General features: G+C 41.3%; 1 pseudogene; it reads left to right on the plus strand.

Annotated features, from left to right (window-relative positions):
- Positions 1–25,497: 25,497 nt before the first annotated feature.
- Positions 25,498–27,206, plus strand: LOC119534656 (annotated as a pseudogene).
- The last annotated feature ends 687 nt before the right edge of the window (positions 27,207–27,893 follow it).

The raw sequence follows: 27,893 nt of genomic DNA on the forward strand, positions 1-27,893 counted from the left end.
CAGGGTCCCCCAGACACCAATTGATGTCAAAGGGAACTCCTTTACCCCCAACCACCCACCAACCCAAAATCGTGCCCTCTCCCTAGGTTTTCTTCATCAACCAAGCCAGCAACCTTGAATTCTGTCAGCACCTCACCCCCAGCCCTTCCATCTGTCAGTTCCCCAGCCTCCCCTGCTGGCACTGGGGCTCCTGCACAGCTCTCTGGCTCCATCTTTCTCCGAGGCAGCTGGAACTGCCTTCTTACTGCAAAACGATCTCTTTAAAACTCAGATTTGATCCAGTCTGTTCCTGCACAAAGCCAATAGCTCAGGTTCCCCGTGGGGTCCGGTTACTTCGGGAGATGTGGGGGATGGACACATGGAGAGCTTCCCCTGCCTGCCCTGAGATGCTCCCCCGCTTCCTGCGGGGCCTGGGGACAAGCTACTCTCCTCTCCTCTCTTTCTCTCACTGGCCAGCTCCCTCTGCCCCGACTTCCTTTGGTCCTTGTCTGCCCCCAGGAGGGCCCCCAATACACACCCAGGAATCAGGCCCCCTGTTTCTCTCTGCCAGAGCACAGCCTGGTTTCGTGTGTGTGTGTGTGTGTGTGTGTGTGTGTGTGTGTGTGTGTGTGTGTGTGTGTGTGTGTGTGTCCCCTCCACCGCCCTGCCTGCTCTCCCCGGGTCACAGGCTTTACCTGACTTGCTTTTGGGGCCCCCAGCGTTGGATACAGTAGCTGCCACGCCCAAGAGGCTCACTCAGCGCTTCCAGAATAAAGGAATACACGTTCCGCTGTTGAATTTTCCCTCCATTAGAGATGGAGGGAATTCTCTCAATAGAGAATTGGCCAAAACGCTGGCAACAAGTAAGCAAATGGCGGAAGGCTTTGAGAATCCTGAAGACCATGTAGCCAGGCCCAGCTGAGTTTTCCCCAAATTCCCCAACACAGCATCAGAGCCCATTACGGAGCCTGGCTCCACATCAGACACTGGCTATGGAAATGAGGGTCGAGGGCTGGTGGGAGAAATGCCCGGCTGTGGGACCCAGAGGTCCTGCACGTGCTGTTTGGGGCTGAAGGCTCCTCAAACTTTGTATTCATTCTGAAAGTTCTGAGAACCTTCTTCTCTGAGGCCCTCAACCCAGACCGTATACTTTTCCCTGGGGACCTCCCCAAGCTTTTCCACGGGGACCTCCCAGAGCCTAGGCATGAAGCTGTCTGGGGCCTGATGCCTCAAACCATCTTGGTGGCTGTTCTAGTCTGCTAATGCTGCAGAATGCAAAACACCAGAGATGGACTGGCTTTTATAAAGGGGGTTTATTTGGTTACACAGTTACAGTCTTAAGGCCATAAAGTGTCCAAGGTAACACATCAGTAATCGGGTACCTTCACTGGAGGATGGCAAATGGCGTCCGGAAAACCTCTGTTAGCTGGGAAGGCACGTGGCCGGCATCTGCTCCAAAGTTCTGGTTTCAAAATGGCTTTCTCCCAGGACATTCCTCTCTAGCAAGCTTGCTCTTCTTCAAAACGTCACTCACAGCTGCACTCCGTTCAGTCTCTATGAGTCAGCATGTTTTATATGGCTCCACTGATCAAGGCCCACCCTGAATGGGTGGGGTCACGCCTCCATGGGAGTATCCCACCAAAGTCACCACCCACAGCTGGGTGGGGCACATTCCAAGCGAATCTAACCAGCACCAAAATGTCTGTCCCACAAGACCACAAAGATAATGGCATTTGGGGGACACAATACATTCAAACCGGCACAGTGGCTGTTTCTTGTCTGAAGCCAGCTGCGCCTCTTCAGTGCTGGGTTCTCCCTTAACTCAGGTGTTACTCTGCCAGCAGAAAGATGCACAGCATGGATCATTGCTTTGTTTGAAGATCTCCTCATGATTCCCTCATGATCATTTGCAGATCCCCTTACAATTGCAAATCCCCTTATAGTCATTTGCAGATCCCCTTATAATTGTTTGCAGATCTCCTTATGATCATTTGCAGATCCCCTTATAATCATTTGTAGATCCCTCTTATAATCATTTGCAGATTCCCTCATGATCATTTGCAGATCCCCTTATAATTGCAAATCTCCTTATAGTCGTTTGCAGATCCCCTTATAATTGCAAATCTCCTTATAGTCGTTTGCAGATCCCCTTATAATTGTTTGCAGATTTCCTTATGGTCATTTGCAGATTCCCTTATAATCATTTGCAGATCCCCTCATGATCATTTGCAGATCCCCTTATAATTGCAAATCTCCTTATAGTCGTTTGCAGATTCCCTTTTAATTGTATGCAGATCTCCTTATGATCATTTGCAGATCCTCTTATGATCATTTGCAGATTCCCTTATAATCACCACCACTAAGGTTTAAGATGGAGACATAGAACTTCAGTTCCTGAAAGGGCATTAGCTACTCACCAGCTTAGCAGAGTTAACCGGTTGGTCATGAAGGGGTTTGAGTGTGCCGGCAGATGTGAATGATGAGAAGTAAGGAGAAGGTAACATCCTTGTGTTTATAAACCTCATAGGGAGGCCCAAGACCAAAAAGAACATCTATAAAGCAAGCAGATTCAATAAACATTAGGGCAGGGTGGTGCCCAGTTCATTGGAGAACCCCTGGCATGGTAGCTGGTGCTGGGCAGGTCAGCAGCCACCATTAGCATGAGGCATTAGTGAGTACAATCCTGGCTTGTAATCCTGGATTCCTATGCCAGGATTACTGGCTAAGGCAGCTTTGTCTGACAGGTTCCCATGGGGAGAGTGTCTGGTGGATCACTCCATGGGGAGGAGATGTCTACCATGGGTTCTGCAGGCAGAGTTCATGGTCGTGTCCAGGAGCAGATGAATGGTCAGCACGGGCCAGCCTGGCATGGACAGTGAGGGAATTAGATAAGGGGATTTGGGAGTGAGAAAAGTCCTAAAGCATATAGGAAGGGTTGAGGTTGCATCGTATAGCAGCAGAAAGTGATGGTACAGTCTGTAGCTAGAGAAATGGCAAAGAAAGAACAAAGGAGAACAGTACCCAAGGATTGACAGGCCGGCTGTGGTGGGCCAGTGGCCGAGTGGAAGGAGGGGCTGCTGGAGAAAGGCCAGTGGCCTCCAGGAGGTAAGCCAGGAGGGCTGGGGGAGGGCAAATGTGGCCAGGAGCTGGTGGGCATCTGAGGAGGTGCAGGTGTCGGGGCCCACATGGGAAAGGCACTACCACGGGAAGGCAGAGGACTCAGTACAGGACACGGCCATGCAGAGGCATGATTCACTCAGCCAGGTCTGGCAGGAGCCACTGCTGAAGGGCCCTACGTTCTGGGGGTTTGGGTCAGAGGGTGCTGAGTGCTGGGGAGACAACAGCAGGCCAAGGGGCAGACACTGGCCAGTAGGGTGGGGAAGAAGTGGGGGAGCAGACACAAATGGGCAGGGCCCCCCAGGGCCAGACACATCGCCCATCAATGCAAGTGCATCTTCACTGGGTGGCCCCAGGGCTTTCCACCAGCCTGATAGGTCCCACCACCCTGGTGCCCGGTAACGGTGCCCTCCTAAATGGGATGGCCAGGGAAGGCCACTCTGATATGGTGACAACACATCCTCACGAAGACATGCTCAGGTCCCAAGGCTCAGTCTCGTGGGTGAGAACTCATCTGTAAATGGGATCTTTGAAGATGCTATTGTTAAGGTAAGGCCAAACGTAACCGGGGTGGGCCTTGATCCAACGTGACTGGAGTCATTTTGAGCAGAGGCAATGGGGTGCAACCAGGGGTCGGAGACAGAAGGGGAGAGACAGCATGTGACAGAGAGCGGAGACTGAGTTATGGGTGGCCAGCAAGCCCCCACGAGAACACTGCAGCCTTTGGAGAAAGCATGGCCACTGAAACCTGGATTTTGGGCTTCCAAGCTCCAGAACTGTGAGACCATAAACTCCTGTTGTCATAGCAGCTCTAGCAAACTGAGACAGAGACAGCAAAGCCAGGACCCAGAGCTGTGGTTCACCAGGTGGTCTGCAAACCTTTGGAGGCCCTGAGACCCTTTCATTGGGTTAGTGAGGTGAAAGCTATTTTACAGCAATAAGATCTCTGTTGATTTTTTTCTCTGCATGGACATTTGTACTGATAGGGAAAGAGCAGTGGTGATAAATCTGCTCATGCCTTAGCACAAACCGAGGCAGGGGCCGAGCTGAGCTGGTCGTCGTGGCATTCTGCACTGCCTGGCACTTGCGGTAAAAAATATATATATATATATTTAATTAAAAATGCCAGGTTCACTTTGAACATTCTTGACGAAGCAATAAAATCATCCATTATTAATTATTAAACCTCTACCCTTCAGTAATATTAATATTCAATGTGACAAATGGGAAAGACAAATTCTGTGTACTGAAATACAAAGGGTGGCTCCAGGGAAAGTACATGTGCAATTATTTGAATTGATTCACCATTTTTACTAGAAAGAACAACAGACATACAAAGTACAATTATTCACACTTGGATATTTGGTGTTCATTTTCCCTAAAATGAAAGAAGTGAAACTGCCACTTCAAGTTAAACAATTGATTGGCAGTACTTGTTACCAGTGATAAACTTCAGCCTTTCACGTGAGAATTAGAATTTCAGAAAACTTGCATCTACTACTGTGATTTTGACAGTTTCCCAGTATTTAAAGACTTTTCCAATGAGTTGTGGGGTGATAGTAATAAGTAACGAGTTGGGGGGGTGACAGGAATGTGTAATTTTTGACATTGTACACTGAAATGTGTCAAAATTTGGAAGATACACCAACTCAGTAAATCTTATTCCAAATGATCAATGCATGATATTACAAAATCACTTCTGAGAAAAAGATCCATTTAAAGGAGAAAGAGACCAATGGATGCCAAGGTAATGGAGGATGAGACTTTCATGGATGTACTTTCAGATTCCGCAGCACAGCTCACCTTTAAAAACTCTACGTAGGATCTGACACCCAGGGGAGTGAATCTCCCTGGCAACGTGGAATATGACTCCCGGGGAGGAATCTAGACCCGGCATTGTGGGATGGAGAACATCTTCTTGACCAAAAGGAGGATGTGAAAGGAAATAAATTTCAGTGGCTGAGAGATTCCAAAAGGAGCCAAGAGGTCATTCTGGTGGGCATTCTTACGCACAATATAGACAATGCTTTTTAGGTTCTAATGAATTGGAATAGCTAGCAGTAAATACCTGAAACTATCAAACTACAACCCAGAACCCATGAATCTTGAATATGATTATATAAAAATGTAGCTTATGAGGGGTGACAATGATAGGGAAAGCCATATAGACCACACTCCCCTTTGTCCAGCCTATGGATGGATGCGTAGAAAAATGGGGAAGAAAAGAAAAAGGCACCCAGTGTTCTTTTTTACTTTAATTGTTCTTTTTCACTTTAATTTTTATTATTTTTGTGTGTGTGGTAATGAAGATGTCAAAAATTAATTTTAGTGATGAATGCACAACTATATAATGGTACTGTAGACAATTGAATGTACACTTGGTTTTGTATGACTGCGTGGTATGTGAATATAGGTCAATAAAACAAATTAAAAAAAATCACTTGAGTTTGTGTTTGCAAATATTTGTACCCAGTCTATAGTTTGTCTTTTGATTGTCTTAACATGGACTTTCACAGAGCAAATGCTTTTCATTTTGATGAGGACCAAAGTTATCTACTTTTCTCTTGGCTCATTATTTTAGGGTCCAGTCTAAAAACTCACTGCCTAGCCCTAAATCCTCAACATTGTCTCCTTTGTATTTTTTTTCCAAAGTTTCATAGTTTTGTGTTTTATATGTAAGTCTGTGATCCATTTTGAGTTAATTTTAAAAATATTATTGTGGTAACATACAGATAACATAAAATTTGCCATTTTAACCATTTTTAAGTGTATAATTCAGTTGCATTAACTACGTTTACAATGCTGTACTACCATCACCAACATCCATTACAAAGCATTTATAATTAATTTTTGTACAATGTGCAAACTTAAATATAAAAATTAATCCAATTACCATTAATAATAATTATTAATTAAATTAATTTTGTATAGGGGTGTTTGTTTAATTAATTTTTGGGGGGGCCATGGATGTCCAATTGCTTCAGAAACATTTGGACATGCAAAAGGCTATTCTTCTGCCTTTGAATTTCTTTTGCACTTCATCAAAAAATCAGTTGGACATATTTGTGTGGGTCTAATTCTGGGTTTTTTAGTCTGCTCCATTGATCTTTATGTTTATCTCTCCATGATTCCACAAGGTCTTGATTCCTGTAGTTACATAATAAGTCTTGAAATCAGCTACACTGGTTCTTTTACTTCATTATTTTTCATAATTGTTTCAGCTACTTTGTTTCCTTTGCCTTCCGTGTAAATTTTAGAATAATCTTATCTGTATCTACCACAACTCTTTCCAGGATTTTGTAGGAACTGCACTAAACCTGTACATCAATTGGAGAGAATCAACCTCTTCATTATGTCGAGGTTTCCAATCTAGGAACCTGGAGTGCCTCTCCATTTATTTATAACTTTCAAATTTTTTTTCATCCATGTTGTAGTTTGCAACATACAAGGGTCTGCACATGTTTTGTTAGATTTATACCTGAGTATTTTATTGTTGTTTTTGAATAATTGTAAATTGTATTATATTTTTAATTTTGGTTTCCACATGTTCACTGCTACTATATAGAAACACCATTGATTTTGTATGTTTCCATTGTATCTTGTAATTTGCTGAACTTATTTATGAGTTCTAGAAGTTTTATTTTTTAATATGTTGACTCCATGAGTTTTTCTACATAGATAATCATGTCGTCTGCAAATAAGGACAATTTCATTTCTTCCTTTCCGGTCTATGTGTTTGTTATTTCCTTTTCTTGCCCTATTGTACTGGCTAGAACATTCAGCACTATGTAGAATAAGAGCAGTGAGTTCAGACATCTTTACCTTGTTCCCAATCTTAAGGAGAAAACATTTAGTCTTTCCCCATTAAGTATAATGTTAGTTATACATTTTTAATAGATGCTTTTTATAAAGTTAAAGAAGTTCCCCTTCTATTACAATTTTTGAGTGTTGACTTTTGTCAAATGCTTTTCCTGCATCAATTCATATAATCATGTGATTTTTCCTTTTAGTCTGTTACATAGGTTGATTTTCAAGGATTGAACCAGTCTGGGATCCCTAGAATAAAACTCACTTGGCTATAAAATTATTTTTATATGTTGCTGTACTCTATTTATTAATGTTTCATTAAGAATTTTTGCATCTCTATTCATAAGGGAGGTAGGGCTGCTGGTTTCCCTTTTTTGTTTTGTTCTGTCTTTGAGTGCTTTTGGTATCAAGGTGATACTGGCTTCATAAAATGAATTGGAGCCCCAATCAAAGCAGAGGCATGAGCCGCTTCAGGGCTCCATTCTCCCACGGAAGCTTTGAACAAGCAGCAAGAACTGGCAGAAACATCTTTCTCAAAGTTCCAGAAAATAGTTAAAGGATTGCAGTAACAGGGCGAGCAACAAAGCAAGGAAAAGGTCACTTAAAAGTGGTAGGATATCCTGGCACACTGGCTCGCCCTTCTGCTCTCCTCTCACCAGCTTGGAGCAGATCTAGTTCACACTCCCAGTGTGTATCACTGGTCCCGGTTCCAGAGGGAGCAGAGTAACCAGTGCACATACTGAGAGCATGTATGTCTGGCCCAATTTGTCCAGTGCTTTCCCAAGGGACTCATTCTACCAAAACTTGCTGTGCATGACAAGTAGGCTCACTGAGCTCTCCTACAGAATACTGTAGGAGGACAGTCAAGCGGCTGCCTGAAGAAGGGATTGCTGGCTTAGGACATAACAGTTTCTTAGGAAACAGTTTACTGCAGAAGAGCGGACATTAATATCTGCGTAAATGAGGGAATTCTTAGGACCCCACGATCGTGCCCACAACAAGGTGTATGAGCAGAAAGAACCAGGGAAGTGCCTACACTTTGGCCTGGAGCTATTCTCTAGATTCATTGTATGGAAAAGCTCTGAAGGAAGGCATTTGCACAGGTTAACTTGCAAAGATGGAAAGGTGTTTTCTTTTTAATCCTTCTTTTTTCTTTTTTAGCTTCTGGAATTCAAGGCAAGCTCTGTCATAACACTAGTTGGATAAAAGCTTAAGGAACAGAAGCCTCAGAGTCTAAATTCCAGTGATAATACATTAAAATATCAAAATGTCCCAGTCTCAACAAAAGGTTACAAACATACAAAGAAACAGGAAGTGATGGTCCAGGCAAAGAAGAAGGTTAAAGCAAAAGAAACCATCAATAAGGAGGAACAGAGCTGGTACATTCCAGACAAAGATATCATGTATGATTGTTAGGTTTAGGCGTCAACTTGGCCAGGTGATGGTGTCCAGGTGTCTGGTCAAGCAAACATTGGCCTAACCATTACTGCAAGGACATTTGTGGCTGGTTTAGTAAATCATCAGTCAATTGGCTGCAGCTGTGACTGATTACATCAATGAAGGGCGTGTCTTCCACAATGAGAGAATGCAGTCAGCTGGATTTAATCCAATCAGTTGAAGACTTTTAATGACGAGAGAGAGAGAGACAGGACCTTCACTTCTTCTTTGGCTAGCCAGCAGAGTGTTTCCTGAGGAGTTCATCGAACACCTTCATTGGAGTTGCCAGTTTGCTGCCTCCCCTACAAATTTGGATTTGTGTTGTGCATCCCCACAATTGTGTGAAACACTTTTACAAAACCTTATACTTACAGATATCTCTTGTTGATTCTGTTTCCCTAGAGAAGCCTAACTAATACATCATGTAAAGGGAGCCTCAATAAGATGAAGTGCCAATTTCTCATCAGAAACCATGAAGGAAGAAGGCAGTGGGAAGACATATTTAAAGTAGTGAAAGCAAAAATTGCCAAATAAGAATTTTATCTCTGGTAAAACTATCTTTCAAAAATGAGGGAGGAATACACTGGGGCTTTTTTGATTTGCATATTTGTGTCTTTTATTGGGGTTCAGAAATTCTCAGCCATTATTTCTGCAAATATTCTCCATGGCCCCTTTCCCTTCTCTTCTTCTGGGACACCCATGATACATATATTTGTGCACTTTGTGTTGTCAATCATTTCCCTGAGACCCAGCTCAAATTTTCCCATTTTTGTCTCCATTTGTTCTTTTGCATGTCCTAATTTGGTGGTTCTGTCTGCTAGTTGGCTGGTCCTTTCTTCTGCCTCTTCAAATCTGCTGTTCTGTGTCTCTATTATATTTTTAATTTCATCTATAGTGACTTTCATTTCTGTAAGTTCTGCTATTTTTTTCTATGTATTCTTTCAAATTCTTCTTTATGCTCTCCTAGTCTCTTCTTAATGTCCTTTATCTCTTTAGCCATCTCATTTAAATTATTTAGGAGATTTGTTTAGACATTCTTGATTAATTGTTCCAAATTCTGTATTTCCAACTTTTAAATTTGGTTGTTTGGCTTGGTCATATCTTCTTGTTTCTTAGTGTGTCTTGTAATTTCTTGCTGGTATCTGGGCATCTGATTATCTCAATAGGATTATTTTGAAAGTTGCTTTCCTTCCCTTGTCTAAGATTTTGTTGTTGATTGAGTTCATGTTAAAGCTTTTCTTTGGCACTTGGTTTGTCAGTATTTCCCAGGGTCCCACGCAGAGGGTGCAAACCTGATTCAAAGGGCCATGGAGAGAGGGTGAGGAAAGCAGCTTCCCAAGAATGCACTTTCCAAGCCTTCCCAGCAGATGGTGCTCTTTGGCAACCTATTCCCCACAGCCATACTAGGGCAAGCTTTTTTTTTTTTTTAACTCTCTAACCCCTCTGTTTGAGGCATTTGGAAGTAATGGCCCTATGGTGCTATGGGCACCTGTCCAAAATGGATCAATGTTGTGGGACCCTGTGGTCCAATTTCACTGGCCAACAATTGGATCAGAACTGTGGTGTGCCCGCTCTGTTCCCAGGTGGGAGGGCTTACCCCACAGACATCTGCAAACCAATGTTCATAGCAGCATAATTCATGATTGTCAAAAGATGGAAGCAACCGAAGTGTCCGTCAGCTGATGAATGGATAAACAAAGTGTGGTATATACCTACGATGGAATATTATTCAGCTCTAAGAAAAAATGAAGTCATGAGGCACACAGAATGTGGATGAACCTTGACAACATTACAATGAGTGAAATAAGCCAGACACAAAAGGACAAATGTGGTATGGTCTCACTAAGATGAACTAAATAGGATAAGCAAACTCATAGAGTTAATATCTAGAATATAGGTTACCAGAAGATACAATAAGGATAGAGAAATGGGAACTGATGCTTGATTTGTGCAGAACTTTAAAATTAAGTTGATTATAAATGTTTGGAAATGGATAAAGGTGACAGTTGCACAGTATCGTGTGTGTGAATGATGCTGCTGAACTGTGAATGTGATTGTGGTTGAAAGGGGTGGTTTAGGGCCATGAACATCACTGGAAGGAAAGCTAGATGATGAAACAAGGAACTGTATAACATACTGAACCCTGATGTGGATGATGATGGTGGTTAGTAGTATAAATATAAGAATGTTCTTCCATGAATTATGTGTCAGTTTGAATGTATTATGTCCCCAAACATGTCATTACTTTTGATGTAATCTTGTGTGGGCAGATGTATCAGTGTCGATTAGAATGTAATTCTTTGAGTGTTTCCATGGAGATGTGCCCCACCCAACTATGGGTGATGACTCTGATTGGATAATTTCCATGGAGGTGTTACCCCACCCATTCAGGGTAGGTCTAAATTAAATCACTGGAGCCATGTAAATGAGCTGACAGAAGGAACTCAGTGCAGCTGTGAGTGACATTTTGAAGAGGAGCTACAGCCAAGAGGGACACTCTGATGAATGCACTTAAGCTGAGAGAGTAGCTGTAGATGAGAGACACTTTGAAGACAGCTGTTGAAAGCAGACTCTTGCTCCGGAGAAGATAAGAGAGGATAAACACCCCAAGAGCAACTAAGAGTGACATTTTTGAGGAGCTGCAGCCTAGAGAGGAATGTCCTGGGAGAAAACCATTTTGAAACCAGAACTTTGGAGCAGACACCAGCCACATGCCTTCCCAGCTAACAGACATTTTCTGGACACCATTGGCCATCCTCCAGTGAAGGTACCCGATTGCTGATGTGTTACCTTGGACACTTTATGGCCTTAAGACTGTAATTGTGTAACCAAGTAAACCCCCTCTATAGAAGCCAAACCATTTCTGGTGTTTTGCATTCCAGCAGCATTAGCAAACTGGAACAAATTAGAACAAATGTATGTCACAAATATAAGGTTTTAATAACAGGGTGGTATATGGGAAAAATACATCCAATGCAACTATAGACTATAGTTAACAGTAATATCTTAATGTTCTCCCCTCAATTGTAGCAAATGTACCACATCTAAGTGTCAATTATGGGAGGATAAAAGGGGCATAGGGTTTTTCCTTTTGGAGCTATGAAAATGTTTTAAAATTGATTGTGGTGATAAAGCACAGTTCTGTAATTATACTGAGAGACATTGATTGTACACTTTGGATGGGTTGTATGTTGTGTGAGTAAAATTCTGGGAATGAGCCTGACCCTGGCATCAAGGGGTTGAGAATTACTTTTTGACCAAAATGGGGAAAAGAAAGGTGACAAGATAAGGTTTCAGAGGCTTAGACATTTCAAATAGAGTCAAGAGGCTGTCCTGGAGGTTACTCCTATGGAAGCTTTGGCTAGATATGCTAAATGACCACAGTGTGATAAGCTCAAGTCAATAGTAGTCCCCCAAACCCTAAAGAATACCCAGTTCCTTATCTGAGACTCTATAAGAGTTTCACTCCTAAGTTTATTCTTCAGAAACTTAAATACTCCAGAGAGCTCCTATGCCAGCTAAGTCCCAAAACCCAGAGGCAATAGCGTCTTCAAGAACATCAACCTGTTGTGTCCCCTTTTCTCATAATGTCAACACCCCTTTTCAACATGAACAAGTTAGGGTGGTCACTCCTTAGACATCCCTGAAGATCAGAAAAGTGATTAAACTAGAGGAAGGGGTAGCAACAGACAGGTTGGAATTTAACAAAGGTTTATGAATATTGAATCTCTGTATAATTTTCTTTTTCTTAATTGCTGGCATATTGGAATAGCTAAAAGGAAACAATTGAAATAGTGGAAATGTAACCCATAGCATTCTTTGAAATTTGCTTTATAGCTACTTGTTTCATTGTAATTTGAAAGTTATCACCTTTTTGTATACATGTTGTAACTCCCAAAAGAAAATAACTGAAATTTTGGTTACATGAATATATCTCAATAAAATTGCATAAAAAAAAAAACCCAGCATGGTACAGGCCAAGGATAGTCATATAGACCAATGGAATTGAATTGAGAATTCAATTGAGAATTCCTTGGGTACACATACCTAGTACCATCCCAAATTCCTGGCTAGCGCAGCACTGAGGACTCAACTGCAACACATTTTTGTTGAATATGTGATGTCATCAATGTGGTGACATAAGACAACTACTGAAAACTTCTCCCCAGGGAGTCAGCAAAAAGATGGATGTATCTCATTTCTTGTTCAGAACTCTGGAGGAAACTAAAGACTAGAGAAAGATCCTACAAATGCTGAATCAAATAAACTGAAAAATATCAGGCAGGAAACTTCTGTCTTGGACCATCTTGTCCTCTCCCCTCCTCCTCACTCAGTCCCATGCAGTTCAGGAAGTGCCCAGAGGCAGCCGCTGGGATCCCTTCCACTTCCGACTGGGGACACAGGCTATAAAATCACCCAGAGCAGTGAGACAGATCCCCACCCATATCCAGACACAGAGACCCAAGTCCATAGGGACCCACAGAAGGACTTAAGCCACTGGGGAGAGTGAATATAAAAGAGCAACAAGGAAGAGTTTCCAAATTGGAGAATTAGAGAGGAAATGGCAGAATCTTTCCCAAAAGCAGCAAGTAGCCAGGGAGAAACTGTCAAGATTAACTATTTGTGGACCCAGAGGACAGGGGAGGACATTCCAAGGCCCAGGCCAATAAGGAATGAAGAGTCTGAGAAAATGTGCACAGAGATTGTCTTTCCAGCCCTGGGTCCTGGTGCCCATCCCTCACCCTTGAGGGAAACAGCAGTGGGAGGCCTGATCTTTGCTTGGGGTTGGTTGCAGACTGGGGCAGCTGGGGGAATCCTCCACCACAAATAAAGTGGGGGACACAGCCCCACATTGAGGCAGATTTTGGCCAGTGAAGTAAGGGCATAGGAATCCTGCAGTTTCAGCTCTGCCTGGCAGATGCTGGCAGGCCTCCAGGAGGTAAACAGCTTCTGAGGACAATTAAGTCACCAAAGAGTGCCATCTTCTTGACAGGCTGGAAAGTACAGGGGAAAAGAGGACTTTTCAGAGCCTCTCCAGACCCCATCTCAGGCCCATCAAAGCTGATTTACACCATCTGCACAGGTACCTGGCTCTGTTTTGGCTGCAAAATATGGACAACCCAACTGTCAAAAAAGTTCCATAATACAAACCCAGGCAACTAAATCCTGGACATGACAAAGAAACTGATCTTCAGAATAGACCCATCAAGATAATCAGATGACCAGATGTCAGCAAAAAATCACAAGGCATACTAACACTCAAGAAGAAATGGCCCAATCAAAGGAACAAAACAAAAAGTCTGAGAAGACACAGAATCTGGAACAACTAATCAACATGTACAAACAAACTTCCTGAATCAATTCAAAGACATGAAAGAAAATGTGTATAAAGAGATAAAGGATAACACAAAGACACTAGAAAAGCAAAAAGAAGAATTTGAAAGAGTACATCAAAAAATAACAGACAGTATGGAAATGAAAAATACTGTAGATGAAATTAAAGATATACTGGAGACATACAACAGCAGATTTGAAGAGGTAGAAGAAAGAATCAGTGAGTTAGAAGACAGAACAATTGCATTCAAACAGCCAAAAGAACAAATGGAAAAATTTGAGCAAGATTTCAGGGAAATGATTGACAACACAAAGTGCACAAACATATGCATCACGGGCATACCAGAAGGAGAAAAGAAGGGAAAAGGGCCAGGAAGAACATTCAAAGAAATAATAACTGAAAATTTCCCAACCCCTATGAAAGATATTGTTCTGGTTTGCTAATGCTACCATTTTGCAAGACACCAAAAATGGACTGGCTTTTATAAAGGGGATTTATTTGGTTACAAAGTTATAGTCCTAAGGCCATAAAAGTGTCCAAGCTAAGGCATCAACAACAGGGTACCTTCACTGGAGAAAGGCCACTGGCATCTGGTAAACCTCTGTTAGCTCGGAAGGCACGTGGTTGGCATCTGCTTGCTCCCAGGTTGCATTTCAAAATGGTGTCCTCCCAGGACATTTTTCTCTAGGTGTCTGGGGGTGTTCTCTTAATTTCCCCCAGGCAAACTCTGGGCTAGCAAAAGTCTGTTTTCAATGGCCATCTTCAAAATGTGTCTCTCAGTTGCAGCTCCAAAATGTCACTCCTAGCTGCTTTCCAAAATGTCACTCTTAGCTGCTCTGAGGTCCTTCTGTTTGTGAGCTTTTTATAGGGCTCCAGTGATTAGATCAACACACACTCTGAATGGGCAGAGTACATATCTCCATGGAAATAATCCAATCAAATGTTTTGCTCACAGTTGATTGAGTCACATCTCCATGGAAACAATCAAAGAATTCCAACCTAATCAACACTAATTCATCTACCCCCACAAGATTGCATCAAAGAACATGGTGTTTGGGGGGACATAATGCATCCAAACTGGCATAGACATAAATATGCAAATCCAAGAGGCCCAATGTACTCCAAGTGGAATAAGCCCAAATAGTCCCACTCCAAGACACAAAGTAACAAAACTGTCAAATGCTGAAGACAAGAAGGAAATTGTGAAAACAGCAAGAGAAAAGTGATTCACCACAACAAGGGAAATCACATAAGACTAAGAGCTGATTTTCTCATCAGACACCAAGGAAGTGAGAAGGCAATGGTATGATACATTTAAGAAACTGAAAGAGAAAAATTGCCAGCCATGAATTTTCTATCCAGCAAAACTGTTCTTCAAAAATGAGGGAGAGAGGAGGTGGGGCAAGATGGCAGACTGGTGAGCTGTATGTTTTAGTTACTCCTCCAGGAAAGTAGGTAGAAAGCCAGGAACTGCGTGGACTGGACACCAAAGAGCAATCTGACTTTGGGCATACTTCATACAACACTCATGAAAACGTGGAACTGCTGAGATCAGCGAAATCTGTAAGTTTTTGCGGCCAGGGTACCCGCGCCCCTCCCTGACAGGCTCAGTCCCATGAGAGGAGGGGCTGTCAGCTCCGGGAAGGAGAAGGGAGAACTGCAGTGGCAGCCCTTATCGGAAACTCATTATGCTGATCCAAACTCCAACCATAGATAGACAGAGACCAGACACCAGAGAATCTGAGAGCAGCCAGCCCAGCAGAGAGGAGACAGGCATAGGAAAAAAACAACACGAAAAACTCCAAAATAAAAGCGGAGGATTTTTGGAGTTCTGGTGAACATAGAAGGGGGAAGGGCAGAGCCCAGGCCCGAGCTCAGGCCCTGAGGCGCATATGCAAATCCCGAAGAAAAGCTGATCTCTCTGCCCTGTGGACCTTTCCTTAATGGCCCTGGTTGCTTTGTCTCTTAGCATTTCAATAACCCATTAGATCTCTGAGGAGGGCCCTTTTTTTTTTTTTTTTTTAATCCTTTTTTCTTTTTCTAAAACAATTACTCTAAGAAGCCCAATACAGAAAGCTTCAAAGACCTGCAATTTGGGCAGGTCAAGTCAAGAGCAGAACTAGGAGAGCTCTGAGACAAAACGCAATAATCCAGGGGCTGAGAAAATTCACTAAACACCACAACTTCCCAAGAAAAGGGGGGTGTCCGCTCACAGCCATCATCCTGGTGGACAGGAAACACTCCTGCCCATCGCCAGCCCCATACCCCAGAACTGCCCCAGACAACCCAGTGTGACAGAAGTGCTTCAAATAACAGGCACACACCACAAAACTGGGTGTGGACATTAGCCTTCCCTGCAACCTCAGCTGATTGTCCCAGAGTTGGGAAGGTAGAGCAGTGTGAATTAACAAAGCCCCATTCAGCCATCATTTCAGCAGACTGGAAGCCTCCCTACACAGCCCAGCAGCCCAGAACTGCCCTGGGGGGACGGCACTCACCTGTGACATAGCACAGTCATCCCTCAACAGAGGACCCGGGGTGCACGGCCTGGAAGAGGGGCCCACTTGCAAGTCTCAGGAGCCATACGCCAATACCAAGAACTTGTGGGTCAGTGGCAGAGACAAACTGTGGCAGGACTGAACTGAAGGATTAGACTATTGCAGCAGCTTTAAAACTCCAGGATCACCAGGGAGATTTGATTGTTAGAGCCACCCCCCCCTCCCTGACTGCCCAGAAACACGCCCCATATACAGGGCAGGCAACACCAACTACACACACAAGCTTGGTACACCAATTGGACCCCACAAGACTCACTCCCCCACTCACCAAAAAGGCTAAGCAGGGGAGAACTGGCTTGTGGAGAACAGGTGGCTTGTGGACGCCACCTGCTGGTTAGTTAGAGAAAGTGTACTCCACGAAGCTGTAGATCTGATAAATTAGAGATAACGACTTCAATTGGTCTACAAATCCTAAAAGAACCCTATCAAGTTCAGCAAATGCCATGAGGCCAAAAACAACAGAAAATTATAAAGCATATGAAAAAACCAGACGATATAGATAACTCAAGCCCAAGCACCCAAATCAAAAGACCAGAAGAGACACAGCACCTAGAGCAGCTACTCAAAGAACTAAAGATGAACAATGAGACCATAGTACAGGAGACAAAGGAAATCAAGAAGACCCTAGAAGAGCATAAAGAAGACATTGCAAGACTAAATAAAAAAATGGATGATCTTATGGAAATTAAAGAAACTGTTGACCAAATTAAAAAGATTCTGGACACTCATAGTACAAGACTAGAGGAAGTTGAACAACGAATCAGTGACCTCGAAGATGACAGAATGCAAAATGAAAGCATAAAAGAAAGAATGGGGAAAAAAATTGAAAAAATCGAAATGGACCTCAGGGATATGATAGATAATATGAAACGTCCAAATATAAGACTCATTGGTGTCCCAGAAGGGGAAGAAAAGGGTAAAGGTCTAGGAAGAGTATTCAAAGAAATTGTTCAGGAAAACTTCCCAAATCTTCTAAACAACATAAATACACAAATCATAAATGCTCAGCAAACCCAAATAGAATAAATCCAAATAAACCCACTCCGAGACATATACTGATCACACTGTCAAACACAGAAGAGAAGGAGCAAGTTCTGAAAGCAGCAAGAGAAAAGCAATTCACCACATACAAAGGAAACAGCATAAGACTAAGTAGTGACTACTCAGCAGCCACCATGGAGGCGAGAAGGCAGTGGCACGATATATTTAAAATTCTGAGTGAGAAAAATTTCCAGCCAAGAATATTTTATCCAGCAAAGCTCTCCTTCAAATTTGAGGGAGAGCTTAAATTTTTCACAGACAAATGCTGAGAAAATTTGCTAACAAGAGACCTGCCCTACTGGAGATACTAAAGGGAGCCCTACAGACAGAGAAACAAAGACAGGACAGAGAGACTTGGAGAAAGGTTCAGTACTAAAGAGATTCGGTATGGGTACAATAAAGGATATTAATAGACAGAGGGGAAAAATATGATAAACATAAACCAAAGGATAAGATGGCTGATTCAAGAAATGCCTTCACGGTTATAACGTTGAATGTAAATGGATTAAACTCCCCAATTAAAAGATATAGATTCGCAGAATGGATCAAAAAAAATGAACCATCAATATGTTGCATAAAAGAGACTCATCTTAGACACAGGGACACAAAGAAACTGAAAGTGAAAGGATGGAAAAAAATATTTCATGCAAGCTACAGCCAAAAGAAAGCAGGTGTAGCAATATTAATCTCAGATAAAATAGACTTCAAATGCAGGGATGTTTTGAGAGACAAAGAAGGCCACTACATACTAATAAAAGGGGCAATTCAGCAAGAAGAAATAACAATCGTAAATGTCTATGCACCCAATCAAGGTGCCACAAAATACATGAGAGAAACACTGGCAAAACTAAAGGAAGCAATTGATGTTTCCACAATAATTGTGGGAGACTTCAACACATCACTCTCTCCTGTAGATAGATCAACCAGACAGAAGACCAATAAGGAAACTGAAAACCTAAACAATCTGATAAATGAATTAGATTTAACAGACATATACAGGACATTACATCCCAAATCACCAGGATACACATACTTTTCTAGTGCTCACGGAACTTTCTCCAGAATAGATCATATGCTGGGACATAAAACAAGCCTCAATAAATTTAAAAAGATTGAAATGATTCAAAGCACATTCTCTGACCACAATGGAATACAATTAGAAGTCAATAACCATCAGAGACTTAGAAAATTCACAAATACCTGGAGGTTAAACAACACACTCCTAAACAATCAGTGGGTTAAAGAAGAAATAGCAAGAGAAATTGCTAAATATATAGAGACGAATGAAAATGAGAACACAACATACCAAAACCTATGGGATGCAGCAAAAGCAGTGCTAAGGGGGAAATTTATAGCACTAAACGCATATATTAAAAAGGAAGAAAGAGCCAAAATCAAAGAACTAATGGATCAACTGAAGAAGCTAGAAAATGAACAGCAAACCAGTCCTAAACCAAGTACAAGAAAAGAAATAACAAGGATTAAAGCAGAAATAAATGACATAGAGAACAAAAAAACAATAGAGAGGATAAATATCACCAAAAGTTGGTTCTTTCAGAAGATCAACAAGATTGACAAGCCCCTAGCTACACTGACAAAATCAAAAAGAGAGAAGACCCATATAAACAAAATAATGAATGAAAAAGGTGACATAACTGCAGATCCTGAAGAAATTAAAAAAATTATAAGAGGATACTATGAACAACTGTATGGCAACAAACTGGATAATGTAGAAGAAATGGACAATTTCCTGGAAACATATGAACAACCTAGACTGACCAGAGAAGAAATAGAAGACCTCAACCAACCCATCACAAGCAAAGAGATCCAATCAGTCATCAAAAATCTTCCCACAAATAAATGCCCAGGGCCAGATGGCTTCACAGGGGAATTCTACCAAACTTTCCACAAAGAACTGACACCAATCTTACTCAAACTCTTTCAAAACATTGAAGAAAATGGAACACTACCTAACTCATTTTATGAAGCTAACATCAATCTAATACCAAAACCAGGCAAAGATGCTACAAAAAAGGAAAACTACCGGCCAATCTCCCTAATGAATATAGATGCAAAAATCCTCAACAAAATACTTGCAAATCGAATCCAAAGACACATTAAAAAAATCATACACCATGACCAAGTGGGGTTTATTCCAGGCATGCAAGGATGGTTCAACATAAGAAAATCAATCAATGTATTACAACACATTAACAAGTCAAAAGGGAAAATCAATTGATCATCTCAATAGATGCTGAAAAAGCATTTGACAAAATCCAACATCCCTTTTTGATAAAAACACTTCAAAAGGTAGGAATTGAAGGAAACTTCCTCAACATGATAAAGAGCATATATGAAAAACCCACAGCCAGCATAGTACTCAATGGTGAGAGACTGAAAGCCTTCCCTCTAAGATCAGGAACAAGACAAGGATGCCCGCTGTCACCACTGTTATTCAACATTGTGCTGGAAGTGCTAGCCAGGGCAATCCGGCAAGACAAAGAAATAAAAGGCATCCAAATTGGAAAAGAAGAAGTAAAACTGTCATTGTTTGCAGACGATATGATCTTATATCTAGAAAACCCTGAGAAATCGACGATACAGCTACTAGAGCTAATAAACAAATTTAGCAAAGTAGCGGGATACAAGGTTAATGCACATAAGTCAGTAATGTTTCTATATGCTAGAAATGAACAAACTGAAGAGACACTCAAGAAAAAGATACCATTTTCAATAGCAACTAAAAAAACAAGTACCTAGGAATAAACTTAACCAAAGATGTAAAAGACCTATACAAAGAAAACTACATAACTCTACTAAAAGAAATAGAAGGGGACCTTAAAAGATGGAAAAATATTCCATGTTCATGGATAGGAAGGCTAAATGTCATTAAGATGTCAATTCTACCCAAACTCATCTACAGATTCAATGCAATCCCAATCAAAATTCCAACAACCTACTTTGCAGACTTGGAAAAGCTAGTTATCAAATTTATTTGGAAAGGGAAGATGCCTCGAATTGCTAAAGACACTCTAAAAAAGAAAAACGAAGTGGGAGGACTTACACTCCCTGACTTTGAAGCTTATTATAAAGCCACAGTTGCCAAAACAGCATGGTACTGGCACAAAGATAGACATATAGATGAATGGAATCGAATTGAGAATTCGGAGATAGACCCTCAGATCTATGGCCAACTGATCTTCGATAAGGCCCCCAAAGTCACTGAACTGAGTCATAATGGTCTTTTCAACAAATGGGGCTGGGAGAGTTGGATATCCATATCCAAAACAATGAAAGAGGACCCCTACCTCACCCCCTACACAAAAATTAACTCAAAATGGACCAAAGATCTCAATATAAAAGAAAGTACCATAAAACTCCTAGAAGATAATGTAGGAAAACATCTTCAAGACCTTGTATTAGGCGGCCACTTCCTAGACTTTACACCCAAAGCACAAGCAACAAAAGAGAAAATAGATAAATGGGAACTCCTCAAGCTTAGAAGTTTCTGCACCTCAAAGGAATTTCTCAAAAAGGTAAAGAGGCAGCCAACTCAATGGGAAAAAATTTTTGGAAACCATGTATCTGACAAAAGACTGATATCTTGCATATATAAAGAAATCCTACAACTCAATGACAATAGTACAGTCGGCCCAATTATAAAATGGGCAAAAGATATGAAAAGACAGTTCTCTGAAGAGGAAATACAAATGGCCAAGAACACATGAAAAAATGTGCAGCTTCACTAGCTATTAGAGAGATGCAAATTAAGACCACAATGAGATACCATCTAACACCGGTTAGAATGGCTGCCATTAAACAAACAGGAAACTACAAATGCTGGAGGGGATGTGGAGAAATTGGAACTCTTATTCATTGTTGGTGGGACTGTATAATGGTTCAGCCACTCTGGAAGTCAGTCTGGCAGTTCCTTAGAAAACTAGATATAGAGCTACCATTCGATCCAGCGATTGCACTTCTCGGTATATACCCGGAAGATCGGAAAGCAGTGACACGAACAGATATCTGCACGCCAATGTTCATAGCAGCATTATTCACAATTGCCAAGAGATGGAAACAACCCAAATGTCCTTCAACAGATGAGTGGATAAATAAAATGTGGTATATACACACGATGGAATACTACGCGGCAGTAAGAAGGAACGATCTCGTGAAACATATGACAACATGGATGAACCTTGAAGACATAATGCTGAGTGAAATAAGCCAGGCACAAAAAGAGAAATATTATATGCTACCACTAATGTGAACTTTGAAAAATGTAAAACAAATGGTTTATAATGTAGAATGTAGGGGAACTAGCAATAGAGAGCAATTAAGGAAGGGGGAACAATAATCCAAGAAGAACAGATAAGCTATTTAACGTTCTGGGGATGCCCAGGAATGACTATGGTCTGTTAATTTCTGATGGAAATAGTAGGAGCAAGTTCACAGAAATGTTGCTATATTAGGTAACTTTCTTGGGGTAAAGTAGGAACGTGTTGGAAGTTAAGCAGTTATCTTAGGTTAGTTGTCTTTTTCTTACTCCCTTGTTATGGTCTCTTTGAAATGTTCTTTTATTGTATGTTTGTTTTCTTTTTAACTTTTTTTTCATACAGTTGATTTAAAAAAGAAGGGAAAGTTAAAAAAAAAAAAAAAAGAAAAACAAGGAAAAAAAAAAAGATGTAGTGCCCCCTTGAGGAGCCTGTGGAGAATGCAGGGGTATTCGCCTACCCCACCTCCATGGTTGCTAACATGACCACAGACATAGGGGACTGGTGGTTTGATGGGTTGAGCCCTCTACCACAGGTTTTACCCTTGGGAAGACGGTTGCTGCAAAGGAGAGGCTAGGCCTCCCTATGGTTGTGCCTAAGAGCCTCCTCCCGAATGCCTCTTTGTTGCTCAGATGTGGCCCTCTCTCTCTAGCTAAGCCAACTTGAAAGGTGAAATCACTGCCTTCCCCCCTACGTGGGATCAGACACCCCGGGGAGTGAATCTCCCTGGCAACGTGGAATATGACTCCCGGGGAGGAATGTAGACCTGGCATCGTGGGACGGAGAACATCTTCTTGACCAAAAGGGGGATGTGAAAGGAAATGAAATAAGCTTCAGTGGCAGAGAGATTCCAAAACGAGCCGAGAGGTCACTCTGGTGGGCACTCTTATGCACACTTTAGACAACCCTTTTTAGGTTCTAAAGAATTGGGGTAGCTCGTGGTAGATACCTGAAACTATCAAACTACAACCCAGAACCCATGAATCTCGAAGACAGTTGTATAAAAATGTAGCTAATGAGGGGTGACAATGGGATTGGGAAAGCCATAAGGACCACACTCCCCTTTGTCTAGTTTATGGATGGATGAGTAGAAAAATAGGGGAAGGAAACAAACAGACAAAGGTACCCAGTGTTCTTTTTTACTTCAATTGCTCTTTTTCACTCTAATTATTATTCTTGTTATTTTTGTGTGTGTGCTAATGAAGGTGTCAGGGATTGATTTGGGTGATGAATGTACCACTATGTAATGGTACTGTAAACAATCGAAAGTACGATTTGTTTTGTATGACTGCGTGGTATGTGAATATATCTCAATAAAATGAAGATTAAAAAAAAATGAGGGAGAGTTTAAAATATTTACAGATAAACAGAAGATGATAGAGTTTGTTAATAAGAGACTGGCCCAATGAGAACTTCTAAAGAGAGTTCAGATGGCTGTAAAGAAAAGACAGGAGAGAGAGGCTGGAGGAGGGTACAGAATTGAAGAGTATCAGCAAGGATAACTTAAAGAATAAAAAGAGAGAAAAAATAAATTTGACAAATCAAAACCAAAGGATAAGATGGTTGAATCAAGAACTGCCTTTACAGTAATAACTTCGAATGCTAATGGATTAAACTCCCCAATCAAAAGACTCAGATCAGATGAATGGATTAAAAAATATGATCCATCTATATGCTGTTTACAAGAGACTCCTTTTAGACCCAAAGATACAAACAGGTTGAAAGTGAAAGGAAGGAAAAAGATAATCCACACAAGCAGTAACCAAAAGAAAGCTGGGGTAGCTATACTAATATCAGACAAAATAGACTTTAAATGCAGAAATGTTATAAGAGACAAAGAAGGACACTATATATATATTAATAAAAGGGATAATTCACCAAGAAGAAATAACAGTCATAAATATCTGTGCTCCTAATCAAGGAGCCCCAAAGTACATGAGACAGACACTGGCAAAACTGAAGGAAGTAACGGATGACTCTAACATAACAGTGAGATTTCAACATACCACTCTTTCCAACAGATAGAACAACTAAGCAGAGGATTGATAAAGAAACAGAGAACCTAGATAATATGATAAATGAACTAGACCTAACAGACTATAGAACATTACACCGCAAAATAGCAGGATAGACATTCTTCTCAAGTGCTCATGGAACATTCTCTAGGATACACCATATGCTGGGGCATAAAGCTGGTCTTAATAAATTTAAAAAGAGTGAAACTACACAAAGCACTTTCTCTGATCAAAATGGAATGAAGCTGGAAATCAATACCAGGTGGAGAACTGGAAAATACTCAAATATATGTAGGTTAAACAGCACAGTCTTAAATAATCAGTGGGTCAAAGAAGAAATTGCAACAGAAAACAATAAATATCTTGAGATGAATGAAAGCAAGAACAAAACCTATCAAAACTTTTGGCATGCAGTGAAGGCAGTGCTGAGAGGGAAATTTATAGCCCTAAACTCCTATACTAAAAAGGAAGAAAGAGTTAAAATCAATGACCTAACTGAATACCTGAAGAAACTGGAGAAAGAACAGCAAACTAATTCTAAAGCAAGCAGAAGGAAATAAATAATCCTTCTTTGAGAAGATCAGTAAAATCAACACACCCATAGCTAGACTGACAAAGACAAAAAGAGAGAAGCTGCAAATAAATAAAATCAGAAATGAGAGGGGGGACATTACTATGGACCCTGAGGAAATAAAAATAGGTGGGACCCTTTGATTAGGTTATTTCAATTGAAGAATTGCCACAAAGTGTGTCTTATCCTTTTACTGCTTTTTAAGAGAAGAAATTAAGAGAAGTACAATGTGCTGGTTTGAATCTATTATGTCCCCCACAAAAGCCATGTTCTTTAATGCAATCTTGTGGGGATAGACTTACTAGTTTTTTGATTAGGGTGGGACATTTGATTATTGTTTCCATGGAGATGTGACCCACTCAGCTGTAGGTGAGACCTTTTGATTAGATCATTTCCATAGAGATGTCATCCCACCCATTCAGGATGGATCTTGATTAGTTTATTGGGGTCCTTTAAGAGAGCTCAAAGAGAAAAGGAGCTCAGAGAAGCTGAGAGAGATATTTTGGAAGAATCTAAGATATGTATTCCAGAATTTGCCCCAGAGAGAAGCTAAGAGCCAACACAGACCCAGATGCTTGGAAATGCTAAGCTAAGAGATGAAGCCCAGAGTTTTCCCTGGAGAAGTTAAGAGAGGATCCCCAGATGCTTAGAGGGAAATGCGCTGGGAGAACAAGCAAGGATGCACAGAGGCTGAGCAAAGCTAAGAGAGACAGAAGCCCAGAGACTTTTTTAGAGGAAGCCATTTTGTAAGCAGAACCTGGGAGCAGAAGACCAGCAGATGCCAGCCACGTGCCTTCCCAGCTGATCGAGGTGTTCTGGATGCCATCAGCCTTTCTTCAGTGAAGGTATCCTCTTGTTGATGCCTTAGTTTGGACACTTTTATGGCCTTAGAACTGTAAATTTGTAACCAAATAAATCCCCTTTATAAAAGCCAATCTATTTCTGGTATTTTGCATAATGGCAGCATTAGCAAACCAGAACACTCATAGAGAAAAGCCACAGAGAAGCAAAGAGAGACCCACAGAAGCTCAGAGAGGAGGCCACTGGAGCCAGAAGCTGAAAGCAAAGAAATCTGGAGTGAAGGAATAGCAGATGCCAGCCATGTGCCTTCCCATGTGACAGAGGTGTCCCAGATGCTGCAGCCTGTCTTCAGAGTCCAGGTATTGTCCTGTTGATGCCTTGAGCTGGACATTTTCATGGCCTAAGAACTGCAAATTGTAAGTTAATAAATCCCCAGTGTAGGGGAAGATGGCATCTCCTGATTGTGCCCCGGAATCACCACTGGCTACAGATCCAGCATGAGTGGCAGGAGCTGCTGAGGAAGCCAAGTGCCAACAGCCTCGCCAGCCTCAGCACCCCCAGAATGTCCTCACTGCCCCGTGGCTTCAAGCCCCAAGCTCTCAAGGACTCGGGGCAATTTTGCTGTAGGAGATGTTGAAGCATCAGGAGAGACTTTTGCACAATGAAAAATTCATTTGCAAATTGCCCACCAAGGTAAAAAGATCTTAGACTGTGTTGCCAAACTGAAAGTGGCCATTGCAAAATGTGAAGAGTTTAGAGAAAAAAGTGAACTGTTTCATCCTGTTAGATTAGTCTGTAAACTAAGGCAAAAGGTGATTGCAGGAGTTGATGTGGACACAGATAAGTGCCAGAATTCTGATCAGATACTTGATACTTCATCACTAGTTCCTCACTCCTTCTCTGTAGATGACATCAAGTCATCTAAAACAACCTCACAAAAACAGGGATTTGCACATCTCACTTACAAAAGCGATGAAGACTTCAAAGGCAAACACACAGTGAACAAGTGCCCAGTTTCCATCAGCAGAGACAGAGTAACTTTCTCATCCAAACTAGCGAGCCTCTTCCTCAGCATCATGTCTCAGGTCAAGCAGAAGATATATCCAGCAACCCTGACATCCTGTTTATTGATGGGTTACAAAAGGTCGCCATTGCAGACCAAGATGAACACCACTCAAAAGGAAACACAAGAACTACTAACTTGACAGGTCTCTGTAGTGGGACTCAGAAGAAGCCCCATTACATAGAAATGCTAGAAATGTGAGCCAGAAATCCAGGGCCCCCACCACATAAATTTAAAACAAATGTATTACCTTTGCAACCAAATGATTCGTCTAGCCATTGTCAGAGAAGAGGGTCTCCTATTTCCTCAGAAGGAAGGTGACACAGGGATAAGAAACATCTTGATGTCATCACAGCAGCTCAGCTTCTACCACTTCACCATATGCCTACACAGCTGCTCTCCGTAGAAGAATGTTTGGCACTTCAGAAACAGCAGAAACAGAGTTACGAGGAGGTGCAAGCCAAACTCGCAGCACAAACAGTAGCTGAAAGACTGAATATTAAAATGCAGAGCTATCACTGGCAACACAGGATGTGACTCCCCGGGATGAGCCTGGACCTGGCATTATGGGTTTCAGAAAATCTTCTTGACAAAAAGGGGGAAGCTAAATGAAACAAAATAAAGTTTCAGTGGCTGAGAGATTGCAAATGGAGTTGAGAGCTCATTCTGGAGGTTATTCTTATGCACTACATAGATATCAGTCTTTAGTTTTTTGTGTATTGGAATAGCTAGAAGAAAATACCTGAAACTGTCAAACTGCAACCCAGTAGCCTTGATTCTTGAAAAGGATCATGTAACTAAGCAGCTTACATGGTGTGACTGTGGGATTGTGAAAACCTGGTGGCTCACACACCCTTTATCCAGTGTTACGTACAGATGAGTAGAAAAATGAGGACAAAAATTAAATGAAAAACAGAGGGTGGTATTGGGGGCATGTGATGTTTTAGGTGTTCTTTTTTACTTTTATTTTTATTCTTTTTTTTTGGAGTAATGAAAATGTTCAAAAATTGTGGTGATGAATGCACAACTATATAATCGTACTGTGAACAATTGCTTGTACAATGTGGATGATTGTATGGTATGTGAATATATCTCAGTAAAACTGAATTTTTAAAATGCAGAGCTATAATCCAGAAGGTGAGACTTCAGGGAAATACTGAGAAGTAAGGGATGAAGGTGACGATCAGTTCTCTGATGATGAGTTCTGAAGATGGGCATGGAATATTCTCTTCAATCTCTCACTGTTGAAGTGTCATCTTACATCAGACTTTCTAACTAGTATCAAGATTGGTGTCAGACATTGTTGAATGGAAGGAAATTGTATGAAGTTACACTAAGGTAGCAACAAAAAAGCACAGTTCATCTTTCAGAAGATGACTTTCATATATTTGAAGTTTCATATTTGAATATTGCATTTGACCACACTGTATTAAAGTCTTGCAGTATGTTGTACACTGGTCTGATACTTTAGCATATAGCAGAGTATGTTTTTTTCTCTAAGCCAAATGATAGCAGATAACTTAGCTCTTTTCCTCAGTCTCACCTATAGCAAGTAGCATTTATTATTTGTCTTTCAGTGAAATTCTTAGTTGTCCCAGGCATCACCTAAAATGAATGAGGGAGACATAACTCCCCTTTTTCTTGTGAAGAAGGGAATTCTAGAGAATTTTATGCATGCTTGAGAAGGTTGTTGAGATATTGGATATGAAATACCTAGGAAGGTGTGCATAGGAAATGCCTAACAGATGTTTGTTTCCTTCTTCTATTTTCTCTTAGGAAGAATGTTATCTTTCTTCTGATTTGGAAGGTATGCTGGTTTGTATATCTTATGTCTCCCAGAAAAAGCCATATTCTTTGATGCAGTCTTATGGGGGCAGACATATTAGTGTGGATTA

The sequence above is a fragment of the Choloepus didactylus genome, chromosome 5 (assembly GCF_015220235.1).
Source record: "Choloepus didactylus isolate mChoDid1 chromosome 5, mChoDid1.pri, whole genome shotgun sequence".
NCBI classification, from domain to species: domain Eukaryota; kingdom Metazoa; phylum Chordata; class Mammalia; order Pilosa; family Megalonychidae; genus Choloepus; species Choloepus didactylus.